The sequence below is a fragment of the Passer montanus genome, unplaced genomic scaffold (assembly GCF_014805655.1).
Source record: "Passer montanus isolate IOZ18808 unplaced genomic scaffold, ASM1480565v1 scaffold4, whole genome shotgun sequence".
Classification (NCBI taxonomy): domain Eukaryota; kingdom Metazoa; phylum Chordata; class Aves; order Passeriformes; family Passeridae; genus Passer; species Passer montanus.
This window is the reverse complement of record NW_024368818.1, coordinates 2,110,734-2,137,496: the sequence shown is the minus strand read 5'-3', so window position 1 is coordinate 2,137,496 and position 26,763 is coordinate 2,110,734. Positions and strand designations below refer to the sequence as shown.

At 41.6% G+C, this 26,763-nt stretch overlaps 1 protein-coding gene across 1 annotated transcript in view; it reads left to right on the top strand.

The window, feature by feature from the left end:
- Positions 1-282: 282 nt before the first annotated feature.
- MTUS2 (microtubule associated scaffold protein 2) overlaps positions 283-26,763 on the top strand; it is a 238,767-nt gene continuing 212,286 nt past the window's right edge. The window contains exon 1 of the mRNA XM_039718410.1: positions 283-557. The gene's annotated coding sequence lies outside the window, so the exon portion shown is untranslated. The remainder of the gene's footprint in view (positions 558-26,763) is intronic.

Here is a 26,763-nt window from a genome sequence, read left to right as displayed (position 1 = left end):
CCTTCTTCTTCCCCAGTGCAGGCACATTCAGGTGAGACTGTTTTCCAATTTTAGAAGAAAATTAGAATTTGTTGCCATACAGAAAAGGAGCAGGGAAGAAATGGTGATTAAATGGTGGCAGCTGCGTGAAACTCTTGCATTTAACTGTTCTGTATTATTGCAGCAGAATTGCATAAGTGCCAGGTGACATCTCTGTCTCTTTGTGGGCTGCTATGAGCAGTAGGGAGAGCTGTGTGAGGCTGCTCATGGGGGAGAGATGAGGTGGCTGCCCAGATACTTCAGTTTGGTGCTTTGGCAGTATTTTCTGAGCCACAGTTACTGGATTTTCCTGCTGGCGCAGGGGGATCTGTGAGCTGCAGCTTCCTGGCAGGATTCTGGGAACAGCACCAAAACCCCCGACAGGCAGCAAGCAGGTTTTGTGCTCTGAGTCAGAAGCAGGCTGAGAAGATGCAGCCTTCAAAGCATGTATTCAAGATGGGGAAGGGGATCTGTGCAAGGAGGATATTTCCAGTGTGAGGCTCAGAGCCTGGAGGGACCCTCTCCTGCCAACACTCTCGGTGAGTCTGCGGGTCAGCTGCTAGTTTTCATACACCAGGAAAAGGAGAAGGGAGATTGCTGCCTTTCATCACTGCTACCCTGAGCCAGCTCATCCTTCTAGCTATTTCTGTCTATGCTTATCTATAGCATCATCCCTCTTGTGCTTGTGTACCTGCCAAGCATTCAAAACAGGCACTGCTGTGGCAGCCTCTTTCCTTCTCTCCAGCCTGGAGGATAAACGACTGGATTGTTTGTTTGGCTGTTTGTTTTTTTTTTTTTTTTAAATTTTTAATTGTTTCTCTGCATGAAGAATTTACGGTGGGAAAGCTAAGCTGGAGAAATGCTTTCTGGAGTGGGTGGCCAGATTGGCAGATCTCTGCTTGTTCTTAGCCCCTAGAGAAGTCCTGCAGCCTGACCCTTGCTGGGCTCACTCTGCTCTTTTTGAAAGCAATGGTTTCTCGGAGTGAGATGTGGTCTCGGGTAAAAACAAACAAAGTTTGGATGCGAGAGAGAAGATCTGGATCTGTCTTGCCCACAAGGGAACCCAGAACAGAAAGCTGAATGCTTGGGTGAGTTCACAGCAGCCAGCTTGTCCAGTGCAGGACACTGTATTCTTCTTTATTTTAGACTGAGTTATCCAAGGTAAAAATAGCAGTATCAGAAATCCTAATATCTCTACACTATCTATATACTCACTGCATCTATATGTGTTGTTTTGTTTAGTTTGGGTAGTGAAGCAAACTGTTCTCTGTGTTTAGTCCATCTCACTGTGGCTTGTGACTTTACTCCCTGCTGGGAATTTTGGTGCTTGCCTATGGAGTTGTGCAAATACATGCAGGTGTGCAAAATTTACATCCTGCTTTAGTGTCTTTGTTACAGCACTGGTTTAAGTAATTTAATTTCACTCAGATTTGAAAATTTACCTTAAAAGCATGTCTTCTGCTACCTCCATGTATGACTTTACAGGCAAAAAATCATAAATATCTATATTTGTAACATACTGCTTTGTATCCTTAAAATACAGGGTGCAAACATAGTGAAAGTTTCAATGCACATTCCCAAAGTTGCTTTGTTGGATAAGTGTGAAAAGATTGAATACTCAGAATTTTCTTCTTTTAAGTAATCAGATTTTAAATACAGAATTTCTGTGTGAGGCTGTCAAGGCTGCCCAGACACTTCTATCCTTACACTGACAGGAACTGTCATTGTAACATTTGAGATGAGACCTGGGTGCAGACATCCTACATTTATATTTATTTGTTAAATCTGTAATTAAATATTAATTCCTATGGCAATATGTACAGTGGAAGCTGTTTTGATGAGAAAGAAGCATTGCAGTATGTGGAGTATCTAAATATCTAAATTTATATGTTTTTGTAATAGTGTTTATAAAATACCTCTGTGATGTAGGCAACCACTGAATTAATTTACAAAATGCAGCTTTAAAAAGAGTTTTTGCACTTTCACAACAGCATAAATATATTTGTAGGTGGTTACAAGTGATGGAGCATTTGGGCTGAGGTGTCCTGTGAAGAGACAAGAGTTGGACTCGATGATCCTTGTGGGTCCCTTCCAATTTCTGTGATTCTCTGTGATTCTGCTGGCTATGGTATGGGTGATACTTCTGGACAGAGGCATTTGGCCAGAATTTTGGCTTAGTTTCTTACTGGCATGTGACATTAAATCTGGCAAGTCCAAGGAAGGATATATTTTACCATGATTGTTAAAAATTATCCACCTTTACTTGTATGAGTGAGGCAGGTCTCAATATATATTAATATTACGTCGTTTTCAAATCCATAAGTTACAAAGTTCTACTTTTTTCTCAATCCATAAGTACAAGTAACCAGTGCTTACACAGCCCTTGTCACAAGTTGGTGAGAAAATCCTTTACAAATGGGATTGTTGCCACTGAACTGTTGTGTGCATTGAGGAATGACAGCACTAGACGTGGGAGGAATTTTGTCTCATTTTCACCATCTGAAGTTAAACTGGTCATTTAGGCTCACTACCACAGGGTGAGGTGCACAGTTCCTCACACTCTGGAGCATCTTTGTTTTCTTTGAGAAATGCAGTTAAATAGCTTCATTCTCCTGCTGAGTCCCAGGTTCTTGTTGCCTGGATTTTGTCTTGTTGCCTGGGTTTCTTTGCTTCTAGAGCTGCTTTTTGGAGACAACTAATTACTTTCCTCTGAGAAAGAACCTGTTTTAATTTTGAGGACAGCTTATGGAGGGGGCTGGCACAGGAGGAGTTAGGGGTGATGCTACACCAGGTCTGGCCCCCTACATCATAAATATCCTCCAGTGCTGTCTCACCAGCAAGGTTTCCAAAAGCACCCCGTGCCCATGCCTTGCTCCAAGACATGCAACACTCACTTCATGCAGTTAAATGCTGCTCTGGTGAGCTGCAGCACAGACCTCACATTGCAGTGGGCAATTTTGAATGGAGAAAATCAGTTGCCACGTGGCACATTGACATGTGGGCAAAGGGCTTAGTGTACGGATGTGACAAGAGACCTGTCCATGGTGTGGGTGTCTCAGGCAGGACAGAAGCTGTCCAGTTGGCCAGAGAAGTGCTCACCTGCAGAGCTGGGTGAGATGCATTTCAAGCAGCTGACAGATGGAGCAGATCTGACCTGAGGTGACTTGCACAAGATCACCCAGCAGGTGGGTACTAAAGCTGGGTACAAAAACCAGACCCACCTGCTACTTCTTAGGACACACCACCTCCACAGCAACCAAACAATCAGGGTTAAACACTGCTGTCTTCATGCCCCACATGAGGTGGATCTGGGTGGGGAGTGCTCAGGAATGAGGCTACACATGGACGTGAAAGCAGCCATGCCTGCAGGATGACAGGGAAAAAAAAAATGCAAAAAAGGTTATTTTCCTAGATTTTGCAAAATATCCTGTTGTGCAGCAAAGGCAGCTGGTGCCTGGGACTCTGAGTGGTCATGGTGCCCTTAACTGATCGTTTGCAAGCCACCAAACCACACAGCATTTGTGAACACTGCTGCAGTGTGCTCCTTTGCGTTCCAGTTCCTATGGAAACATGCTGTAAGAATGTCTAAAATAAGTACAGTGCTTTGAAACTATTATTATTTTGATCTTTCCTTCCTGCCCCCCCACCTCCACCCCCAAAATCTGCTTTACCACCTTTCTGGCTGACTTTTTAATACATTAAAAAGATTGTTGTCATTATTTGGAAGAGTGTGCTACCCTGCTTACCCATGTGTCTGCATGTCTGCATCCTGGGATCTGTTGGATCCCAGGTTCCCATCTTGAGATCAGCTCCCTTCTCCCATCCTCCCTGCTCAGTGGGGTGGCAATGTGTTGAATGCACACACACACATACAAATCAACAAGCTTATTTCCAGCTCCTTTTAGGATACAGGACGTGTTGAATGCACACACACACATACAAATCAACAAGCTTATTTCTAGCTTTCTAGCTCCTTTTAGGATACAGGATATAGTGTTGGCTGGGAGGGAGTGCAGAAGGTCACCCAGTCCAGCTGCCCATCAATGCAAAGCCCTCTGATACAGGATATAGTGTTGGCTGGGAGGGAGTGCAGAAGGTCACCCAGTCCAGTTTCCCATCAATGCAGAGCCCTCTGCACTGTTTGGTGCAGGAGATGGTTGTGACCCAGATGAGGACATCCTGCAGGTGCCCTCTTCCCTGTGGGAGGGTCAGCGCTGGAGGAGGCTATGGCCTGTTTGGAACAGCTCTGGCAAAGGGAGTTACTTGTTCTCCCTGAAAGGGTGCTCATGCTGGTAACTGAAAACAGGGCTGGGTATTTAAGGCACTTTCCCACTGTGCTCCTGTGGTTTCCTTCTAAAGCTGTCAGCTCCCTTAGAGCAGAAGTCTCCCTGACCTTAGTAATGTCTAAGATTTTCAAACAGCCATTCCCATTTTCAAAAACTGCTTTTGATGAGTGAGCTTTAGGAAAGCTAGAGCTAAATCCTATAAAAGGGCTAAAAAACCTTATGTAAAGCTAGGTGCTAATTTTTGCTCATTTTCAGGCTTCTGGTCACTTGCAGTACTAAGCCTCAGAACCCAGTGCTAGATACCAGGAGAAGAGCTGGAGGTGCACATTGGGCATTCAAGTGAGAGGCAGGCACTTACATGCAGAAAAGCAATTCAGGAGTTTTTGGGCAGTGCCAAAACCCTTTGACACCCCTGTATGCTGGATACATATATCTGAGAAGTATCTGCACTCCCAGAGCATCTTCTGGAGATATACACACCTTTCGTTTCTGATCCCAAGTGTGGAGGCAACAACAAAACCAGGTTTGAAATACAAGGGGGTTGACACTTGAGCATTATTTTTTATGACTCCACACCCTAGACAAAATAAATTGTAAAGAGTTACAACGATTTGGATCTAGCTAATATTATGTCTTAACAGTAAACTAAGTCTTAGCCGTTTGAGAAGTGTAGGCATCTGTTTGAATCCTATTCCAAATCACCAGGCCAAATTTTGCTCACAGGGTTCCTTCCTGCCAGTGAGCAGCTGCTGTGTAATTATGCATCCTGATTTATGTTGCTCAGTGCTTAGGCTTTGCATGATTTTTTTAATGTGTTTGTCATAACTGTAGTGGCAACACCAGATCTGTTTTATTTTGGTGCAACACTGAAGGCCAGTAGAAAAAATATGAGTCTAATCTTAATAGGCAGAATAAAACTTTATAGGCTATTTTCAGAGTTGCTATAATTTTGGGGTTAAACTACTCATTACCCGAGCAGTTAAATTCAAATGAAAATGCTGGTAAAAAAATAAATTGTGAAGCTTGGTATTTGCATTGCATTTCATATCTGCAAAGATCCTTCCGTACTTGAATGACAAGCACTGGGTCCAGCACTGAAGTGAATACCAAGAGAGATGAGAATCGTGAACTATGGAACAGCGAATCATAAAGAATAATTGCTCTGTTTTAACGTGAATAGGCAGGGCTGAGATTCCTTTTGTGAGGGCTCTTTTTGCACTGCTTTTGAACTGGAGCTGGGCCACTGTAGATGTAACCTTTCTAACCCAGTTGATAAGTTCAAGTGTATGCACAGTATGTAGGTCATTCACATTTATTCTGAGTAGCCCAGAAAAGAGTGTAGTGAGACTTCAAAATATTTTGCATTTCAACCCTTTCGTTGTAGCTGATTTCTCCTTCCCACACTTCCTTGTTCATCTATGCTGGAAAAAGCCCCCAACAAGGTGCATGGATAGCTGACAAATGAAACACTAAATAAACAGCTACACTCGGGAGAGAGCAAGAGGCAGTTAAATATGCCCTGCAGGCATGAGGGATAGGATCTATGAAATAGGAAATTACCTACATCTTTACTACATCATTGCAAATTTGCTTAGCAGTCATGAGAATTTTGGAATTATCTTCTCTTTGAGAAGGGCAATATTGCAATGATTTAAAAGAATTATTCTGGCTTAGATCATTATATAGTATTAAATCCTGACTGTAGCAAAGTGATAGTTAAACTCTCTTAAGAGAAAAATCATAAGATATCATGGAGATAACGGACTCATTATCAATGTACATGTGGTTCAATAAAGGAAAATCCCAGAATATTGAAGTGACTTTTAAAGGTGACATTATTAATTTTGACCTTGTATTGATATAGTTTGTAGAAATATAAATTGGTTTGTGTTGGAAGGAACCCTAAAGACCAGATATTCCAACTCATAGGCAGGAGCACCTTCTACCATCGCTACTCTTGCCTGCCACACCAAATAAATTTTCTTGGGCCCAAGTAATATCAGACATACCTAAAATGGCATTAGTGGTAATGATAGATGATCATACTTTAAGTTGGGATGTAATGTCCGTTGTGTTCCCTCAGAATTTCCCATGAAGTCTGGCTTGTGAATACAAAAATCAATTGAATTTGAAGGTAGTACTAGACTGGGAGGCATTGCAATCTCTGCTGAGAACAAATAGAAGTTTCTAGATGGGGAACTAGAAATACTATATTTTCTACCCGTAAGGTTCAAATACTACAAACATAAACACGCAGATCTGTGGAAATGATCTGAAAATACATAAACAGTAGAGCTAGGAAGGAGAAGAGGTTCAAGTTATCATCTTGTAATGTGGTGTCTCCTGATACTGGATAAGGATTTAGTAAGGACTGTTCCAGACCGAGCATGACACTAGCTTATGGCACTGTTCGTTCAAAGCCCTTGGGAAGAGAGCAGCCAAAAACCTTGTTTTTCTTGCGGCACAAGTGCCCCTGAAACTCTGCTGGCACTGAAGGCTCAGTGAAGGGCAGTGGCTGGCCTGTCACAACAGTGAGCTGCCACACATACCCGCAGCAGCTCTCCCTGTTCTACATCTAACTCCCATCCCAGTGTTCAGTTTTAGCTCCTGCTGGTGGAAAATGGAGATAGAATGGAATTAAGCATAAGCAAAGTGGGTGGGGAGCCACAGTATGTGGGGACTAAAGGGCACCATCATGGAGTCCTGTTAAATGGGGTGGAAAGAGCAGAAAAAGAAAAGGGAACTGCCCCTTCTCAGAGCCACCCTCACTAAACACAAATCTCTTAGGCCATGTTGGTTAAACTGGGTAAACATAGGGACAGCAATCAATACAGGTTTTGATCTTGGAATAAATTTTTGCTAGTCAATACACTTTGCCTAATCAAACATCTATATGCCTTCAAGGATTAACACTTCTGTATTTAATTTGTCTGCCACAGGATAGATTAAAATAATTAAAATAATTCATCTTTAACTTTGATTCTGTGTTTTCTCAGTTAAAGCATTATATATGTTTTGTTTTCTCAGAAAATGTTTTTGTACATCCTAATGTATGCCTTTCTGTGAACCCTTTCCCAGCCACAGAGAGCACAGGTTTTCAGGGATGCCCTGGGGAATTACATTCTAGAGCATCATTATGTTTGAAATTTCAGATTTCTTAAAGCGCACATGGAGCCCACACTCTCCTCAACCACATAAGGTGCTTGTTTTTTATAGTAGAAGGATGGAGTGCTTAAAGAGTTTCAATTAACAGAGCACTAAACTGAGCATCAGGAGGTCGTCAGTGCTTCTCTCTTTTATCTGTCCATTGACTTGGGACAATGCTTTTTGCTGGGGTGTTTCTTCCACATGACTTTGGATTTTCCCCACGCTTTCTTTTAAACTCATCCTACTTTAACTTTTGAGGTGGTTTCCATTTCTTACTGTGTGTTTGTATAAAGCCTACAGCACTTGACTGTCTGCCTGTGAACAACTGAAAATGGGGACTTATTTGGAGATGACAAGACACTAGAAGATACATGTCTCAAGGGGTTAAACATAGTAAGTAGCTGAGATGAGAAAAAATTTCTTCAGTTGTGCTTTCAATTCTTGCCTGTTTCAGGAAGGAAACTTAGTTGACAGGAATTCAGCTGGAGAGCATTACAGTCATTAAGAAATACCTCTTTTGCTGAGCTGTGGTTCTTCATGTTAATATAATACATAATTTGCCATTGATCCCTCAGAAAAAGTGGTTTTCTAACACTCACAGTTAATGTGTGTTGCTTCAGATGTCCCCAGGAAGAAAATGTAGTTTTGAACCCACACTGTCTGGGCTTTGCCTCCCTGCAGCAGGTCCATGTCCCCAAGCTGAGATTGGGACACTTCTTTTGAAAATCTCCCCCAGCCTATTTCTCTGATGAATGACTCAAAGCAGTTGCAGTGAAAAGAGGAGTGCAAGAAGGAAACAGAGACATCTCTGCATGGGGGCTGTGAGGGGCTGTGAGGAGCCATGGTGACAATTTTTACCTTCTTTTGCTTCTCTCTGCTTCTACAAATAGTGTATCAGGGTTTGTTGGATTGTGCTAGATGTTTTCAGAGCCCCATGAATGCTTCTGTAAGCATTATTATTGCATTCTTCCACAGAGGCAGAAACTATCTGAGTCAATCAGATCTCAGCTATTTCCTTAAATCCAGTTGATAAAGATAAGCCCAAATTACCCTTTGATCCCCAAGCACCTGTCAACTTCTCTGCTTATGCCCAGACCAAGTATTTCAAAGAATTAAAAACCCCTAAAAGTTATATCCTATGGCCTGTTTCGTTCCCCAAGGTATTTCATTATAGGTCAAGTTGAGTGAAGGTGAGAGGTTAGCAAGTTTTTGTAGTTTTGATTGCACATATTTGGATCAAACTGTTATAACATTTTTCATGAGATCTGCAAATTGCTTTTTTAAAGTAAATTTAATCCCTTTGAGCGTATTGTGTACTTTATAGCTCTTGAATGATGCTTAGACTACAAGTTCTGTCACTGTTCATGAAAAGTAGGTTGTCTTAATTTGTAAGATCATGAGAATCTTTTAAGCCCACCAGCTCTCATTGCAGTCAATGGGATATTTTTGCTTTGTATTCCATCTGGAAGAAGATCAGCTCTATTGCTACTGGGGAATGTACCTTTAACTGTCCTGCATCCTGTTTTAGTAATTGATGCAATCTGCACTAAGCTGTGACATTTTCATTTTCTAAGCTGTTTATTAATTCGAACACTGAACAATTAAAAAGGAGAAAGAAGCACAAGGAAAACATCTCATAGAAAACCAGCACAGAAGCTGTGTATATAAAAGAGGATGCAGACCACAGGACAGACTGCAAACATAAACAAGCAGCTACATAAAGTCCAAGGAAGTCCAGAAGCTCTGTTTCCAATTATGCACAGTGTCTTTAAGTGAGTGATGCAATACCCTCATCAAATCCTCACTTGGTACTTCTAAATACAGACCTTGGAGTTGCAGGCTGACATAGTAAAGCAGCATCACTAACTGCTTTCCACTGCAAGATTGAATAAATATGGCACAGTGTGTTTTCCTAAAATGATTTTTTAAAACACCATCTACACAAATAACATGCTGTGGTGTCTCACCATATTTCCATAGAGAAATCAAAGAATAACAAAGGAAAAACAAAAAAAAGGCAGTGCATTTTGAAGGGACTGTGAGGAAGCAAACTGAAATTCAAGTGTTAGTTGCCAGAAAACATCATTTGGCATCTTTGGGAGAACAGCAAGCACTTCACACTCTCTTCTCCCCTGGTGTTTCACTTTTTATACCAATACAAGACTACAACAATGTGTTTTTAATCTTTCACTTCTCTGTATTGCAGCTTATCTTCTCCTCATAGGTTTCCAGAGAAAACGAGATTTGAAAACTTTGATAGGGGAACCAATCAGATAAATCTGGTGGGTTTTCATCTGATTTGTACTGAAATGACACTATGTGCAGTGCTATGGCAAAGGCACGAGATACAATTAAGACTGCACAGCCCTCAGGAAGTATTAAGATTTAATAACAGTACTGAAACCTGATGTGCCATTCCCAGCCCTGTGTACACCATGGCATTTGGATGCTGTTGTAAGTGTGCTTCAAAATGAGTCTCTGCTTGGTTATGCAAATTGTTCTTGTACCAAGGAACCACTATGTGCTGCAAAATTAAAACTGGGAGGAAAAATAACCGCTGTGGGATAACATGCAATAAATCCACTAAAGCTGCTGGCTCTGGTGAGGTAACATCTTGTCCCTCTATGGGTGGAACATTTCTCTATTGAATCATTACAGTTTTGCTCAGAAACATCCTACTGCTTGAACTGCTCGGGGAAGGACAGTAATGTCAAGCTGATATCAGGTTTTCCCAATAGGAACATCCTGCTGGGAAATGGGCTGCATTGGTGTGATGGTGTAAAAAGCTCAGCTGCGGCAGCTCTCTGTAATTGCTATTCCCTTCTGATTCCTTTGCTGAATGTACAAAACTGCTTCTCACAAACAGATCTGAGAACAAAATCCTTGTCACCAGTGTAATACTCTGCATGCTAAGCTGAGGTTTCTGACTAGTTTCCCTTCATCGTCTCTTGCAATCACTATTTGAAATTGAGTCTGTCATCTCCTGTTATGGTGCCAAAGCCTGACACCGGAGAACAAATGCTTCTGTTTCAATCGGTGATGTTTAATTTTTCATGATGAGTGCAGTTTAGTGCCTCCCCAGGTAGGAGCTCTGCTGCTAATTACCAAGGAGATGTTTTCTGCCTGCACAGGACACATGTGCCCTCTGCATCTTGGCTCTGTCAAGCAGCTGAGCTGGGTGGGCTCAGTGGTGGTGGCTGCTGGCTGCACTGGCAGCCTCTTACTACTACTCTGCTTGAAGAAAGACCTGCTCACTTTTCTCTTGCAACCCACCCAGCTGCAAAAGAAAGTCTGTTTTATGAGGACACTGTTGAAGGAGGTCTGTAGTCCTGCTTGCACTGGTAAGCATCACTTCCCAGAGAGTAGTACTGTGTTTGTGTGGTGTGAACAAAGGGCAGGCTGGGTTTGGTTCTTCTATATATTCTTCAGTGATGAGGATTTCGGTCCTAATAATTTTTGGCAATTGGCTTGTAGGCATATAGCAGAAAACATCTCACCGTTATTTTCCATAACGGGTTAAAATTTTTGTGGATTTTGGGTGGTTTGTTTGTTTTTGTTTTGTTTTGGCTCTTTTTGGTATATAGTTTAAAATTATGGCCATTTAAGATTTATTTTCTATGACAGTGTTGGGTTGAAAAGATTGTAAAATTTATCTTTTTTGGTGAGCTTACATCAAGACAATTGAACTGCATAGCAGTTATTATATTCTGTTTAAAAGCTGTTATGTAGAGTGTTCTGGGATTTGCTTAGAAGGGGTTGTTTTGAATGTATACTTACTCCTTACATAATTTCCTAAGCTGTTGTTTTAGCCCCACCATTCATTTTTTAGTAATAAGCCACACAGAATTCTGCTCTTCTCTTTGATCCTGCATTGTTTGCCAGGAGGATTTTCAGTAGCAGTCTACTGTACTCAGAGTAGAGCATGTAAGTGGAGGAATTAGAAATGCCTCATCATGGGTTTTTAGCATCTGCTTGTACTGAAGAGAGGTGGCTGATATAAGAAATATAAGACAGTAAAACCTCTCCTATGATAAAGCAGCAGAAAAAGTTGCATGTTATGGGGACTGTACCCTTTACTGCCATAGAAAGAAGAGGCTGCTGCAGTGCTTGGACCTGCCCAGGCTGCTCCAGTACTTTCCTCTTAGGGAATTCCTGTTTCAGAGTAAGGGAGTCAGTAAATAGAAGCAGCACTGGCAAAAACTGGCTGAAGAGTTTGCTTGCCAGGGTGTGCAGCTGGTTCTTTCCATGTCCTTATTTCCCCAACCAGAGCAGGGCTGTGTTTTGGGTTCTGTGCCTGTGGAGACTCCTTAGTGGCTTTGAGGGTCAGGGTGCCCCAAGAAAGTCAAACCTACACCTATGGGGTGTAGGTTTGACTTTCTTGGGGCACTCTTGACAAGTCTCATCCCACAGGGAATCAAGGAGGAGCAAGGAGATCTTTGGCAGTGACTTGGATGGGATGATGAGCCCCACAATGATGCTCTGAGGAGGGGCTACATGCAGGACTATTTTCCTCCATATGCTTTATGGCATACTGACTGCAGAGCAGATCCCATGAGAAGATCAAGGTGCACATGCCTTTCCATAGAGGGCCTAAGGTTTTTAGAGCTGCTGTAACTAAATTTAAGAGATTCTTAGTTTGGAAAGCAGAAGTTAAATCTCAGGGCTTGATTCAAGGGCTGGTGTAGCTCACATAAGAAATCCATAAACCACAGCAATTCCTAAAGCTTGCCCTGAGCGTGGTTATGATGTTAGGATCTGAACAAATATAACAAATCAAGCCCCCAGGACTTAAATGAGGTCCTAAAGGTCTTAGAGAGCTGCCAGTCCTTTAGACACAGAACTATATGTCCCCACTGGGGAGGCAGGTATATGCATGAAGAGCCCCGTTTCCCAGTGCTCAAGAGGAAAGATTATGAGCACTCAAGAAAATGTTTAGTAGAAACAAAAGTGTTGCAGGGTGTGCTGTTGCCCACACCTGGATTGGTGAGGACTTCTTGGATCATAACCCTGTTGAACAGTGGTGTTAATTCCACTTAGCACTTGGATGTCTGTACTTGCTATTCCAGGTCATACCATGGGTTTCTAAACCAAAGGAACAACCTCTTTCTCCACAGAATTACAGGAACTTTGTTAAAGTCCTGCAGTATTTCAGAGTATTTTGCCAGAGTGGAAAACTTGAACTGTTGTTCCAAATTAAAGCACAAGAATTTTATTAGAGGTAATTGGAGTGGCTCAATATATTTGACTTTCTGAAGAGTTACTGATCAGGTATTTCAGTGTGAAGTTGGGGTTTGTGACTGGGTAGTATCAAATCAAGCTGTGGTGTGTATATTTGAAAAGGATGGAAAAAATTCTAACTAAATGTAAACCTGGTTCTAGGGGTAGTGAGAATTTAGCATTGGTGTTTGAAGAGCTTTCAGATTTTGGTGTTGGAAGAGCTGAAGAAGCAGTCTACAATTTCTTGACCTTCACAGATTTTGACCTAATCTGCTTTTTCAAAATAAATAAATGAGAAAATCCAGCTGAGAGCTTACTTGTGGGAGTGAATGGCCATGACACTTTACCTTTTTCCACCAGGGCAGGGGTAACTCGAGTAGATCTTGCAATTTTCTGCAAGTCCTGCAGATTTGGTGTGGTCCCTCCTACAGATACAGACACCAATGTCACAACTTTCACTGAAGATGGAAACCAAGTGTCTAGTGCTTGTGGTGAAGAAATCAAAAATATGATTAAGAGAGACCCAAAGAGAGAGTGAATCCAACCCTGACACAAAGTGTGGTATTAAAAATTCATAAAATCTAATTTTTTAAGCTAGGCTGTGATTGTTGCAAATTTTTTTCAGGATGGTGACATGCTGAAATAAGAAGTCTTCTGAGCTCTTGGGAGTTTTCCTCCTCAGACATAGAGGATAGAAACTTATGTCATTTAAGTGAATGCTTTCACTGTTATTTAATCTTGTGCCTCCTGGAGCAAAGTTCTTTAAGAAAAACACTAAATAGCATTCAGCAATTAGTTGTTGCTCTGTGGGGATTTTTTTCCCACCAAAATTGGTCTTGCCCATCTCTTTGTGTTCACGAAAAATTAGTGAGCTGCACTTATTGCAGCAATTTAGCTGAGTCCTCACCTCCTACCTCAGGTCAGCAGAGTGCAAAGTCCTTATTTTGTTCTGTGTTCACCTTTGCCCCGAGATAAGGGCAACAAAAGTAGTTTGATGTCTGTGTTAGACCTCTTCTTATTAGTTCAGTGTGCTTTATACACAAGGGTGGAAAGATTGTTTTCAAATCAGCATGCCTTGAGGTTTTTGCTGCAAATGTTCTGTTCAGAAAGCGACCAGCCTCACTGATCTGTGTGAGGTGTGTAGTACCAGCTAGAGCCAGGAACTGGAACTTTTTGCTTTTAGGAGTACATTGTATTATTGAGATTAAAGTGCACACCACACACTTCAGCAGCGCTAAGCAGTCTGTGTGCTAGGGGAACACTTCCAGCAATAAACCTGAGCTGAATAAATTCCTGTTGCCTGTAGCTGGGGAATATCCATATGACACTGATGAATTCTGCCAGCTCACATGTGGAAGCTCTATGTTTAATGTTGAAATTTAGTTTTAGAAGGGATTTACTAAATCAGAGCTGTTATGGATGAGGAAACACGTAAGTAAACAGAGATTAATTGATTCAGGAGAATGGAGCTCCTTGCTTGGAAGAAGAATGTGTGGATGGGATCCTGTAATGGATGTCCAGGTGTCAGGGTAAAATATTGGTGATTATTTCTGTGGTCCAGGTCACTGGAATGAATGAAATTATATCTTACAGGAGAAAATTGGTTTGCATTAATTTCTGTTTGGGATACACAATTAATAAGAGAGCTATTTATCAGAAGATACCATACTGTGCCTCTTTGTATTTTACTGAAATATTTTGTGTGTTCAATTTTTACAGTGTTTTGCCCAAGATCTTTTAGAAAATTACTTTCATAAATACACAAGAATGAGCAAACAATGAAAAAACCTCACCCCTCATTTGATCTCATCTGGTACTTAATTTAAAGTGGCAAACCACCAGGAATTCAGAATTAGTAACACTTCACAGCTAATACTAACTTGCTAAAGATTTCTGATGTTTGAGCATCCTACTGTATTACAGAGCTATGAACTGAAATTTCAGTGTTAACTTGTAAGTAATCCAAATTTCTCTATCTATATATCTCTGTTTTTGAAGTAAGAAAGGTAAAAAGTCAAGGATCTTTTTATATGAATGCACAGAAAGATAATTAGGTTTATTTTCTTTTAAAAGCATTTAATATTTCATTCCTCCTTCCAGGCCAGCTGGGACTCCTTAAAAGCACATACTTTCAGGAGCTGACCAACATGTTTCTGGTGTGGGGTTTGGTTTTGTTTCTTTTTCCTTGGGTTTTGTTTTTTTGTTTTTTTGGGGTTTTTTTGTTTTTTTTTTTCCCCTCGAAAAAAAGCTGATGGGCCAAACTCACAAGGCTTAAGTTTGAATGAATTTTTAATTTTATAGAACGTTCAAAAATATTTTGAAACTGGACCAGGATACCCCTGGAGGTTCAAAATAAAATAATATAATTTTGTTTATGATTTTGGGAAGGTGAAAAAAAGGTAATTATTATACCAAAAATACAAGTAAAAGGCAGAATCAAGCAATATTTTGGTGCTATTAAAAATATTTTATTTCCCAAATACTACAGTAAAATATTATTTCTTGAATATTTTAATATCAAAGTAATTTGCTTCTTAACTTGTGTATCAAAAAAAAAGGGTTCTGTCCCCAGAATTAGAAATAACAAAGACTCAGTCCATTGGGACTCAGATGTTGACATTGATTTTAATGTGGAAGACAGACTGGGATCACTGTGAGGGGTGTTCTCACGAAGCTTGTGACAATTATAATAAGTATGAGATAATGATAGATGAATATGGAGACATACAGATGGCAGCTGGTGGCCCATGAAAGATGCAGGAAGCCACATCCAATTTGTTGTATTGGTTCAGACAGGTTTATTGTCCATCAATGCACTGTGTGGAGCGTATTGCAAGTGTCTGGTTGCTCTGTCTTGCTTCCCTGAATTCTGTTTGGATTTGTTCTGCTAGCAATAGCTTACTTTTGAAATATGTATCTTATTGGCTGTGTACTTTTGTTGTTCAGTTTGGAGCCATGTCACATTTCCTCCACTGAAAAACTTTCTTCTCAGTCTGTCTTCTCCCCTTCTTGAAATGAAACAGCCATTAGTGTTTTCAGGGGTTCAAGCCCACCTAGGTACCACACGGTCTGTTCTCCATGGGTTTGGAATGGGTTGCCATGGGAGATGTTGGCCTGGGGCCAAAGCTGAGGGTCCCAGCAGTACAGGGACAGCACAGGAGCACAGGGTGAAAAACTTGACATGAGATCCTGTTTAATGAAAATAATTGTGTGGATAGCATTGGAAATCAAAACCCACTCTCTTTGCCAGCTGATTCAGGTTCATACCTGCTGTGCCAGAGCTCCTCAGTGTCACTCCTGCCAGCCTGCTTTTAAATGTGAGGGATATTTCGGGGCCAGTGGTGTTCCCTTTGTACTCTAAGTGTTTGCTGGAGAACCTCAGCTGCTGCCATTTTGCTGCCAGCAGCTCATTTCAGACCCAGGATTTGGTATTGATTAGAATTGATTAACATTTCTATAATGCTTCTTCTTCATGTGGAGCTGAGTGCCATTGAAGCCACTTGACAGCTGGTAATTTACATCCTGAAGGGTAAAAGGTCTTGTCCTGAGGAATCGAAGGGATGACAGTGACTGTTCTGCTCATGGGCTGTACCTAAGGGTTCTGAAGGAGGGGCTCTGTGCAAAGCAGAGTCCAGTGTCTCTTTGCTGAGGGTCTCGGCAAACTTAGCTCTCATTTGAATAATGGAAAGGTGTGAGCTCCTAGAATGAAGCATTTGTAATGAAAGCAGTGATCCAGTGATGGAATTTGTGATCTGGTTTTGGAAAGACTGGTGAAAACATTTGTTAGATTTCTTCCTAATTTCTTTCTTTATTTGTATTTCTGATCACCACAAAAAAAAACAAAACCAAAAACCAAAAAACAAAAAACAAAAAAACCCTCTTTGAGGCAACTCCAGAAGCAAAATAGAAGATGTAAGGTGCATACATAGAAATCTTTCAAGCTTTACTTGTACTTGCTTTTGTTTCATCAGGCGTATTCAAAGTCACTTGAAAGATTTTTAGTTTTCTTGTGCTCAATTGCTTTATCCAAAAAATATTGGAAATGTCCTATCATTTCTCCCCTCTTTGGAATCTTTCAGAGGACATAGATGTAACTAGCTAGCATTTTCTTTCATTCATTAATTGAAAGCCTTGAAAGTTTTGATCATTAATAAGCATAGCTTTTCTTCCAGCTGTTTATATAGCATCCCTACAAGACAGAGGTTAACATTGCTGAAAAACAGTTTTAACCCATTTAATCAAAATGATTTCTTTCCCTCAAGCATAGGTCACTGTTATGGTTGCTATCATTCTCCTTGTTCCTCACTCATCAAGAGGTCTTTCAAATAACTACTGCAGACAAGGACTGAATTTAAAGGAAATGCAGCAGCCTGTTCTTTGAGGCACTCTCTATGCATTATAAAGGAGAGTTCTAGGGGCAAGACTTAATCAAGTAGTCCATGTGTCTGGGTTTGCCCAAGCAGAAGAGGCATATCCTCTTCTGCTTTGCTGTTCAGAGCACCCTGAGTGCTCACAGGTGGTCTTACGTGGCCCCAGTCCCAGAAGGCTGTTGCCACCACGGCTCTCAGGAGTGGCTGCACATGTGCTTTGGGCACAGGTGCCTGTATGTCCATCCAGGATTTCTGAGTGGCTGCAGGGAGCCCTTAATTTCATCCCATAACAGTTCAGGTCCTGTATAACCATTAGTCAAAATTGACCAAGTGCCTGTTCTCCCTGCTCCACTGCCTCCAGGGGCTGTGGGCCCAGGCCAGGTAGGGCATGCTTCCGTCTCCATCTGGGCTCCATCTCTTCCCATTCCAAGGCAGCTGCTCCATTTCTGAGCAGCAGTGCTCTGTGCTGCTTGCGCAGGCTCCTCAGCCAAGTCCATAGCTCCCAACTCACCTACCAGGGTCTGAGCTGGTAAGTATCCTACTGCTGATTGCTACTTATGAGCCACTGCACTGTGTGCCTAAATAAGACATTTTTGAAAGTACTTTGCGTTAAAATGACTTGTCAGTTTTGCTACAGTTTGCTGGTATTATTTGTTGGGCTGGGGTGAGTTCTGGCATATTGCATTTGACTCTTCATACAGGGTATTGCAATACCATTAATAACATTTGCAAACACTCTTTGCTGTTTGGTTGGGCAGTAATGAAAGTGCTGTGATGAGCCTGGACTGGGTGGCAACCAGGGAATCATGAAATTATGCTCGCTTTAAAGGACCTGAAAATTCATCTGGGAAGCATATTTGCAGGTGAATGGAATAGCAGCCCATTCCGTTAAATTTGCCTTGGGTTTGGGGATATGTGGAGGTTGTGGTAAGATTCAAATGCAATTATATCAGTCATTCAGGATGTAATAGTTTCCAATACCACATACTCTGCTCAGTACTGCCTATGCAAGTAGAGAGGGGAAAAAACAGCCTAAGGGAATGTCCACATTTTCTTAGAGAATTCTTATTCTTAGAGAATCAGACCATTCATTTTGCACAGGTGTCTGTGTTCTGTGTGTGTGCACGTGTAATCCATTACTTGCAGAGCCAGACACCCAGCTATTATTCTCTGGGACAGGCAGAAGCTAAAATCTTCTGTGGACTTATGCTGTGCTGGTCCTTTTTTGACTGACTGACTACTATCTAGGTGGATATATTTTACATCCCCCTTGTATTATAAATATGTCAACTGTAAAGTATATAGGAGGCAGCAATCATAGATAAGATTGTAAAATAGTTTTCATTACACAGTTTCCTGAATTTAGGTGGCCACCATATAGTGAAACATTTGCCTTTCTGGACGAGAAATTCCAAACAAGGCCCATTTCCAAAGATGTCAACCTGATTTTAGAGGTTTTACAGATGCACTAAACAATATTTTTGAGAGAGGAAAGTGGAAAAAGAAATGTTATCATTTTTAGTGATTTTTAAGATGCTTCCCGGGGAAGGTGGGAATCATGTGGGAGTTTGAACCTGATGGCCTGATCATGTTTGCAGAACAGGGGATTCAGCATGCTACAGATTTTGGGGAAATTATATTAATGATCATTTGAAAACCAGCTGATCTTTGTACACAGGACAAATCCTCTGAGCCCTGCTGTCAGTCTCCATGGGAGTCAGGTATGCTTGCAAAGTCAGTCAAGTTTTATAATTAGCTGCCTGATCCAGTGCACTACTCCAAGCTGTCTCAGAAAGCTTTCCAACAATGTCAGGGGATGCAAGGTCATGGCAAGCAGACCTTTTTCTTGTAGCAGCTCGCGCCCTTGTGCTCCCTGTTGGCCGTAGGGGATGAATGTCCTTAAAGTAAATAAACTCAGCTCCATATAGGGAGTTCAGAAGAGCCTTTGAAGATTGGTGCCCTCTCATCTCAGTGGGGACGTCAGAGCCCTGGAAACTTTTCTGTGGAAAAGTCTCCAAGAAGGCATGCTCCGCCCTTCTCTCCAAGTCTGCTGACACTGCAGGTGCTTGCACAGATCCATGTAACCCCACTGCAGGGAAACTCTATTAAAGTTGCATAGTGGAGCACTCAAAGCCAAATACAAGTCAAGAAAAAGGTTAAAGACACAGTTTTACTCCCCCATCCCCTTCCCACCCTGTGTTCGTTCTGTTTCTTTTCAGCTGCCTCACTGCAGCACGTTTTTTTGTTTCCCTGGGAAAGCACAAGTGGGTTGGAGGAGAGTGCCCAGGGAAAGCAGAAACACCACTCATGCAAGAAGCTGTGCTGTCCCCAGGGATTGCCCTCAGGATGCACGGGGAGCAGTGCCATTGCATTAATTGGTGTGTGTGCTGGGGGTGCCCTTACCTGCGCTGGAAGAGTTTATTCTGCAAAAGTCTGAGGACTGTGGTGTGGGGCAGGATGGCTGCTGGTGGGGATGGAGCATGGCCAGCATGTCTCTTCCTTACCAGCTGCAGACTTGTCACCTCTGCCTTGTCCCCAGAGCTGGTGTGCATGTCATGAACCTGGGTCAAGACTTACCTGTGCACCTGCAGACTATGGAGACTGCTTTACATAAGTCTCAGAAGCTGGGATGAACGACTCTCGCTGTTTGGCTCAGTGTATTAGTGACTGCTGAGAAAAGTGTCTGTCTCCTCTTTTCCTTACAGCCTTGTGAGCGGAAACATTTGGAGAGCTCATTACAGACTTCTCCCAGCTGCCCCTGGGGGGAGATCAGGTGGTATTTACTTCCTTCAGGGATGGGTTTTCCTGCCCCTTATTTCCTGGGGCACATTTCCTGTGAGACCTGTGAGAGGGCTGGGCTTTCCCGTAGCTGCTAACGCAGGTACGCTGGATGTCCCCACCACAGCAAGGCCCGCAGGCAGGACAGCTGCATTAGTGTGCTAGTAAGAAATAAGCTAATAAGTTATAAGCTAGTAAGTGTCTGAGGAGAGTCCAGAAGTAGCTTATGGACAGCTAACCTGAAGATTTCTGCATGACACCCAGTGTGGTTTAAACCTGCCCTCTGCATCTTCTGACGCTTGATGTGCTGGTGCACATCCATCCTGGTCATCTCTCCTTAGGCAGCAATGTGCAGAGTGCTGTGTGTGACCTGAGGACTTGCTCCAGGAGCAGCAGCTGAAGTACTGAAGAGCCCATCAGATGTGTTTCTTCCTTTCAAATGGAGTACATGCTGCCTCTGTGGACCAAATCAGGGGATTTGCTGCTGAGAAGCACCCCAGTGCAGGTGGGTGCTGACTCTGCTGGACTCTTTAAGCAGCACTTGCTTTTTGCACTGATGTCAACAGTTGTGCTGCTAAAAACAATAGGAAGTTAAACTCTGCAGATGTATTTTCAGAGTCTGTTTCATATCATACAGATCACACGTCTGTATGGGATACTCAACATTTACTCCAGCAGAACTTATCCTCTGCATTAGATAGACACCAAATATCCTCTAGGAAGCCTAAGCTAGAGGAAGAGGCATTGCTTATGTTTAATGAAGCCAGTTAGCCTGAAGCAATCCACCTGGCTACAGAAAACAAGTTCTATGGGATGCTACTTTTGCTCTTAAAATATTTGGAGGAAAGCTGAAGCATTCCAGTGAGGTTACAGCCAAATGCTTATTTTAGTCACTGGGTGTAAAAACTACATGGAAGAAAAAATAGATGTTTTTTGCCTTACTTTGAAGAATTTATATCCTTGTTTTAAAAAGAACATCAAAAACTAAAGGTGCAGAAAGGAACCATGGAAATAAGAAAACACAGTTACAAGCACTGAACACCTCAAAGAAAGCCTGAGAGGTGGCTTGATGTCATATATAAACTCAGCCATAAAAGGATAGTGACAGCAAAAGAGTGGTGAAGAAAGGACTGTCAAGGACTAATAGTTGAAAGCTGATACCACTGAAATTCCAACTGGAAGTAAGTCTCCACTTCTATGGCTCAATTAGGGAGCTAATGAATGAAATTTAATAACTCCTCATATACAGAGGTCAGACCAGATAATTGGTTCATTCCTCTGGGCTTAAGTTCTGTGAATCCAAGAACTGATGTACCTTCCATGGTTTCACCAAGGAAAAAATATGTAGTAACTAGCAAATGTGTTTCCTCAACTCTGAACCAATTAGAAAATGTCTTCTGTGGTCTAAATGCAGTTTCAGAGTGTCAGAATTTTAGAGGCATTTTTGCTTCAATTTTTGGTAAAGTTATTCTGAGACCAATTATCTCTGAATTATTACTGTGTTTAATTTGGCAAGCATGCATTGATTTTAAATAGATTTAAGAAAATCTTTGGAAAGTAATATGAATGAAGAATCTTTTAAAAAGCTAACATTTCAGAACTGAGCACTAGTTTTTTCTTTGGAAAGTTAAACAAAATATTTTGCTTTCAGACTGGTATTAATTAGGAGTGATTAAACCAAAGTCAGCCGAGTGACTTTTGTCAGATCGGATGTAAGCAAGTTTGTATTGCAGGCCAGCAACAAGGATCATTGTGAAATGTTCTCCTTGTGGGTTTTCTGATTTCAGCTACTTGTTAAGACTGCTTAAATGATTCATGACATATAGCTTATAACTTATCTGATAAATCTGAGCTCTTTTTCTATCAGTGAAAATTTGCAGATTACTCCAAATGCTGGAAAGGAAGGATTTTCAGTCACTGAGAGTTTGTGGAGTTCACTTTGACTATCTGCATTTTGCAGCCTGTGGGCTCGTAGCCAGTGGGTCATGTTCATTACATGTGGCTGCCCCAGGTGGGCTTAGGCATGGCTGTCTTTCCAGCAGGATAAATAGGCACACCCAGGGAATGAAAGTCCCTTCAGAAAGAGGAGGGAGTAGAGTTCATCTTGTTGGAGTATGCAAGACCAGCTCTGTCCCAGCCCCTGCAGCTGGGCAATTCTTGGATTCGATCAGGGTCTCCTGCCTGTCTTCTGCCCCCTCCATCCCCAGTTTATCCCCTCTGGGACCCTTACCCTGCATATGGAGTCATGGTCACACTGGAGCTCGAGCCCTGCTGCCTTTCCTCTGCCCTGCCAGCTGCCCGTCCCTGAGCTGGAGTGTGGGGCTTCCTGCTGTGGGAAAGCAAAACGCCAGAGTCTGCTCATGAATGATCTTTTTCTTGCGTGCATACATTCACATGCATATATCCATAGATCCATATGCACGTGTGTCTCCATATGCACAGTTACACATTCATAAGGAGTAATTGGTGACCAAAGTCTGGAGAGTGCAGGAAAACCCTCTGCTGTGTGACTCTCCTTCTCATAAATTTTCCTCCTGTGTGAGGGGTGGGGGGAAGTGTGTGGGATGAGCATGCATGCATTCATTGTTATGTACAGGGGGAATTTACATTGCGTTGTAAATTTTGGTGTGTTTGAATTAGTACATTGATAAAAATGTGGTTTTGACTGTTTGGATGGTTACACTGAAGCACTGCGTTTTGTGTTTCTCTTGCCTTAGCCTCTGTGAAGCAATTCTCAGAATAGTCTCAGACTTGGAATGTCTGAATTTAATTACTGTTAACACTAGTGATATTTAGTCCCATTTGGGGGAGGAAAAAACCACAAATTTTCAGGAGCGGAGGTAGCTTGTAAAGATAGCAGCATTGAGAAGCTTGTTAGCTGGTCTGTAGTAATTAAGCTTATTTCCATAGCAACATTATCAGTTTAGCTCCAGAATTTTAAGATTTTTATGTGCCCGGTAATTAGAACTAATATCCTAATTTTAGCAGGGATATTACGTTTTTGTTTGGCAAGAGCCTTGTAACTAGGCAAACTGACTGAAGAGTGAAATAATGTTCTATTTTCCTTGATTTCTCTTTCTTGGATCACTTCAGACTGCTTAACCAGCTAAAAGCAGATCACTGCACTCTGCTTTCTCAGTACATAAGACTGAATTTACCATTGAGGAGAAATGTATATATATCTATATCTATGTAAAATGTGCTTGCAATTATAAAAGCTGGCCTATCTGTGCAGTCCATAGCAAAATGCAAAGTCAGAGCTAAAGTACAGCAATTAAGAATTCCCTTACAGTTCTGGTCCAAATTCCTCCAATATAACATGGCAGTGGCCTGTCTCTCTGAAGAGGGATCTGAATGAGTTGCTGTTGAGTGCAGGAAAGGAGAGTATCCTGCCTGCTCACGAGCAAGCCATGGTGTTGTGCAGCTGGGATCTGCAGGGAAAGGGGGCCCCCATCTCATCTTGGTCTCACTTCTCACCAGTGTTCCTTGGTTTTCATGAGGTCTGTGAGCCTTTCCAGGACAGGATGCCATTTTTCCACTGAATTTGGTGGAATGACTCCAGTTTATACTATTTGGCCCCATATGACCAGACTTTGCCTATTTCATATAACCAGCCTGGCAGAGTATACTCTTTCATAATTATATACATGTTTGCCTTACAAATTAAAACATAAGTTTTCTACTCACTGATGTTGTCCTTGAAAAGAGTTATGAAAAACCAAGCAGCCTCAGTGTGAGAACTTTTGTTTGTGTGGGCTTGTGTCCTCCATCCTCTAATCCCTCTCAGCTCCTGCAGCATGCTGTGTTTGCTCTATTTTCCCAGCCTGGTGGGTGAACATCAGCCCAGGCTGTGGCTGATGTGAGTTAGGTATGTGGGTTCAGACAACAGGCTGTTGCCTCCCTGAGTAGGCAAAATACTCCTCTCTGTCTTCTGTACCTACCCAGCCTCTAATTTTCACAAGACCTGTCAGGACTTCTGCCTCTGAGACCTCTTTCTTCCCTGAACGCAGCTATCAAAGTTGCTTAAAACTAGCCAAGAGGTTCAAGGGTGGCTAAGGAAGGAAGGAATGACAAATGTCATACAATGTGATTTCGTAATCCTCTATTTCCTTAGAAGCAAGGCTAAAAAGTCTGCAGTGCTTCAACAATAAATCCCTGCATCTAGGCAGAGTTCATGAATACCAGTGGGTGGATATCTACCTACTGGCTCAACATGCTTTGGGGGTATTTTTAAAGATTTTTTTTTTCCCTATAGTCAATTTGTTTTTTCAATTCACTCTTTAAAATAAGGCTAACATTGGAAACACACCACTTTTGAGTGGCACAGCAGGTTCAGCATATGCAGGAGGTATATAGTGGAAAATAGCTCTGGAAGACTTGTTCCTGTTGTTAATGAGTTCTGAAGGTAAGAGAACAGTTAATGTATTCATAACAGACTTATACTCAAAGATTTGTAAATAATGTATGGCTTTCTGTGACTGGGAAGCCAGCTACTATAAAGCTTGGACCCAAGTAGGAAATAATTTTGTAGCAGCAAAGGACTTTGGATTTTGCAGATGCAGCAATTCAGCTATAATCCCTCTGGCGGGGAAGAAAAAATTATTTAGTCAACTTACCATGGAGTATCTGTGGACTTATAATTCCGTTTTTATGGCCTCCTGGTGTTCTATCACAATTTGGCATCTACTTTCCCCTAAGGAAAATGAAACTCCTTGCAGTATGACCAGTATTTTGCCAACTTGTATCTGTGAAAAAAATACTATTATAAATCTAAATTAAAGACAGCAGAGAAATACACTGTTGGCATATGACCTCCCTGTCAGTGATGGATTTGTGTGTAAATTGGCAGATAGTGACTATTCTTAGGAAATACTAGTGAAACAGGCAGACATACTTTGCATGTGAATCATGGTGGCCTATGGGAGTCTGGAGCACTGATATCTTTTACCATGGATTTAAATGACTGAACTGCTGTTAAAAGTATGAAAAAATCAGTGCAAATGCTTTTCTGTAAGATTGCAATAAAAATCAGAATGGCCGCTCAACAAAAGGCAATGGCAAAGGGGACAGCTTACGGGCTGGATTCGAGGGAATTGCCTTTATTCCTAGTTAGGCTGTTTTTATAAAGGTAAAATGAAGGTGTGAGCAATGCATTGCTAAACCAAGACCTATTCTAAAGTCTGAGCATTGATGACAACCTTTCTACATACCATGAAGTTGCAGTGCTTAGGCTCCATAAGAACAAAATGACTGGAGTGTGCCCAGAGAACAGCAACGGAGCTGGGGAAGGTTCTGGAACTCAAGTCTCATGAGGAGCAGCTGAGGGAGCTGGGGGTGTTTAGCCTGGAGAAAAGGAGGCTGAGGGTGGGATCTTATCACTCTCTGCAACAGAGGAGACTGTAGCCAAGTGGGGGTCTCTTCTCCCAGTAACAAGTGACAAGACAAGAGGAAAAGGCCTCAAGTTGCACCAGAAGAGGTTTAGACTGAAAATTAGAAGTTGCTTCCTGTAAAGGATTGTTGAGCTTTCGAACAGACAACCTGGGGAAGTGATGGAGTCACCATCCCTGGAGGTATTTAAAATATGTGTAGAGTGGTATTTGGTGACATGGTTTAATGATGGATTTGGCAAAACTGGGTTAATGGTAGGTCTCGATGATATTAAAGATCTTTTCCATCCCAAACAATCCTTTGATTCCTTTGATTGGCTCAAATAAGGCAAATTTGGCTCTAGGAGGGGAACTGGTCAGTTGAAGGTCATGGTAATGAGAGACAAGAGGTGCTGGTTGCCCATTCTGTTGTTGGTAAGTTTGTGTGAGGACACAGCAGCTCTCTGGTGAGTTCAGCCAAGCTATCTTCACTTGGAAAAGTTTTCCTCCTTGCTGGAAGCCACACTCTTGAAGGAGATGGAGGATTTGAAGCCCCTTGCAATCAGACAAACTATGATCTTTCTTTAAAATTCTCTTTGGGCTTTTGGACGTTTGTTACTGCATTGATCTACAGATCCTGTGAGACTGTAGAATGTTATTCAAAGTTCCTAATTATTCTCAGTTTTAGTTGTTGATAGGGAAGCCTTTTGATACATTTTTTTTTTATTCCTTTGCAGTTTTTATTAACATATTTTGAGTTTTGAAGACAAACTTTGAATTAATAGTTGGAGATATATTTTCCTGAGGTGTGTCTTGGCTCCAGGAAGGGCATCAACACAGAGAACAAAGATTTCTTCCCACTGACCTCAAAATTTTGGTAATGACCAGATGATTATTTGTGAGGGTATGGCAAAATAAATTAATTTTATGAGTTAGTTTGGCCCTTTGTTCAGTGACAATTTGAGATCTTGAAGTTGTGTCTAATAGTGCTCATGAGCATAATTTGCAACCCTCAGTTTCAAAAAGATTTTATGAACCATCTATGGACATTTCCTGATTGACAGCAAACAAGAAATTGCACTTCTAAAAAGTCTGCTTTCCTAGGAAACTGTATCCAAAGAACCTTTTTTTCAAATGCTGGTGGCCTTAGCAGCAACACATAGCTTGTTGAAATTAAAGAACAGCTGAAAAATTATAAATTGTTTATAGTTTCAGCTATTTCAGAAGAAGTGGGTCAAAATGTGCCTTTTTGCTCATGAAACATAGTAATATTTTGCCTTCATGATTAAGATAAATCACCTTGGCTATCTTCCTGTGATAACTACGTATTAGGACTGACATTTAGGTACAAACTGGTGGGAGTCTGGTGTGCTGCATACAAATGAAGAGGCCCTTACACAGAATCATGTCTTTGGCCTCTCTCTGTGTGATTCTTACACGTCATGCATGAAAAAAAATGAGAAAGGGTTTTTTAAGGCTGCAGTATGTTGTGAGATTTATTGTGAGTAGTGAGAACCAGAAAGCCAAAGTGGCCTATCATATTCTGTCTGATAAAGGGATTTGTATGGCCTGCTGCAAAAG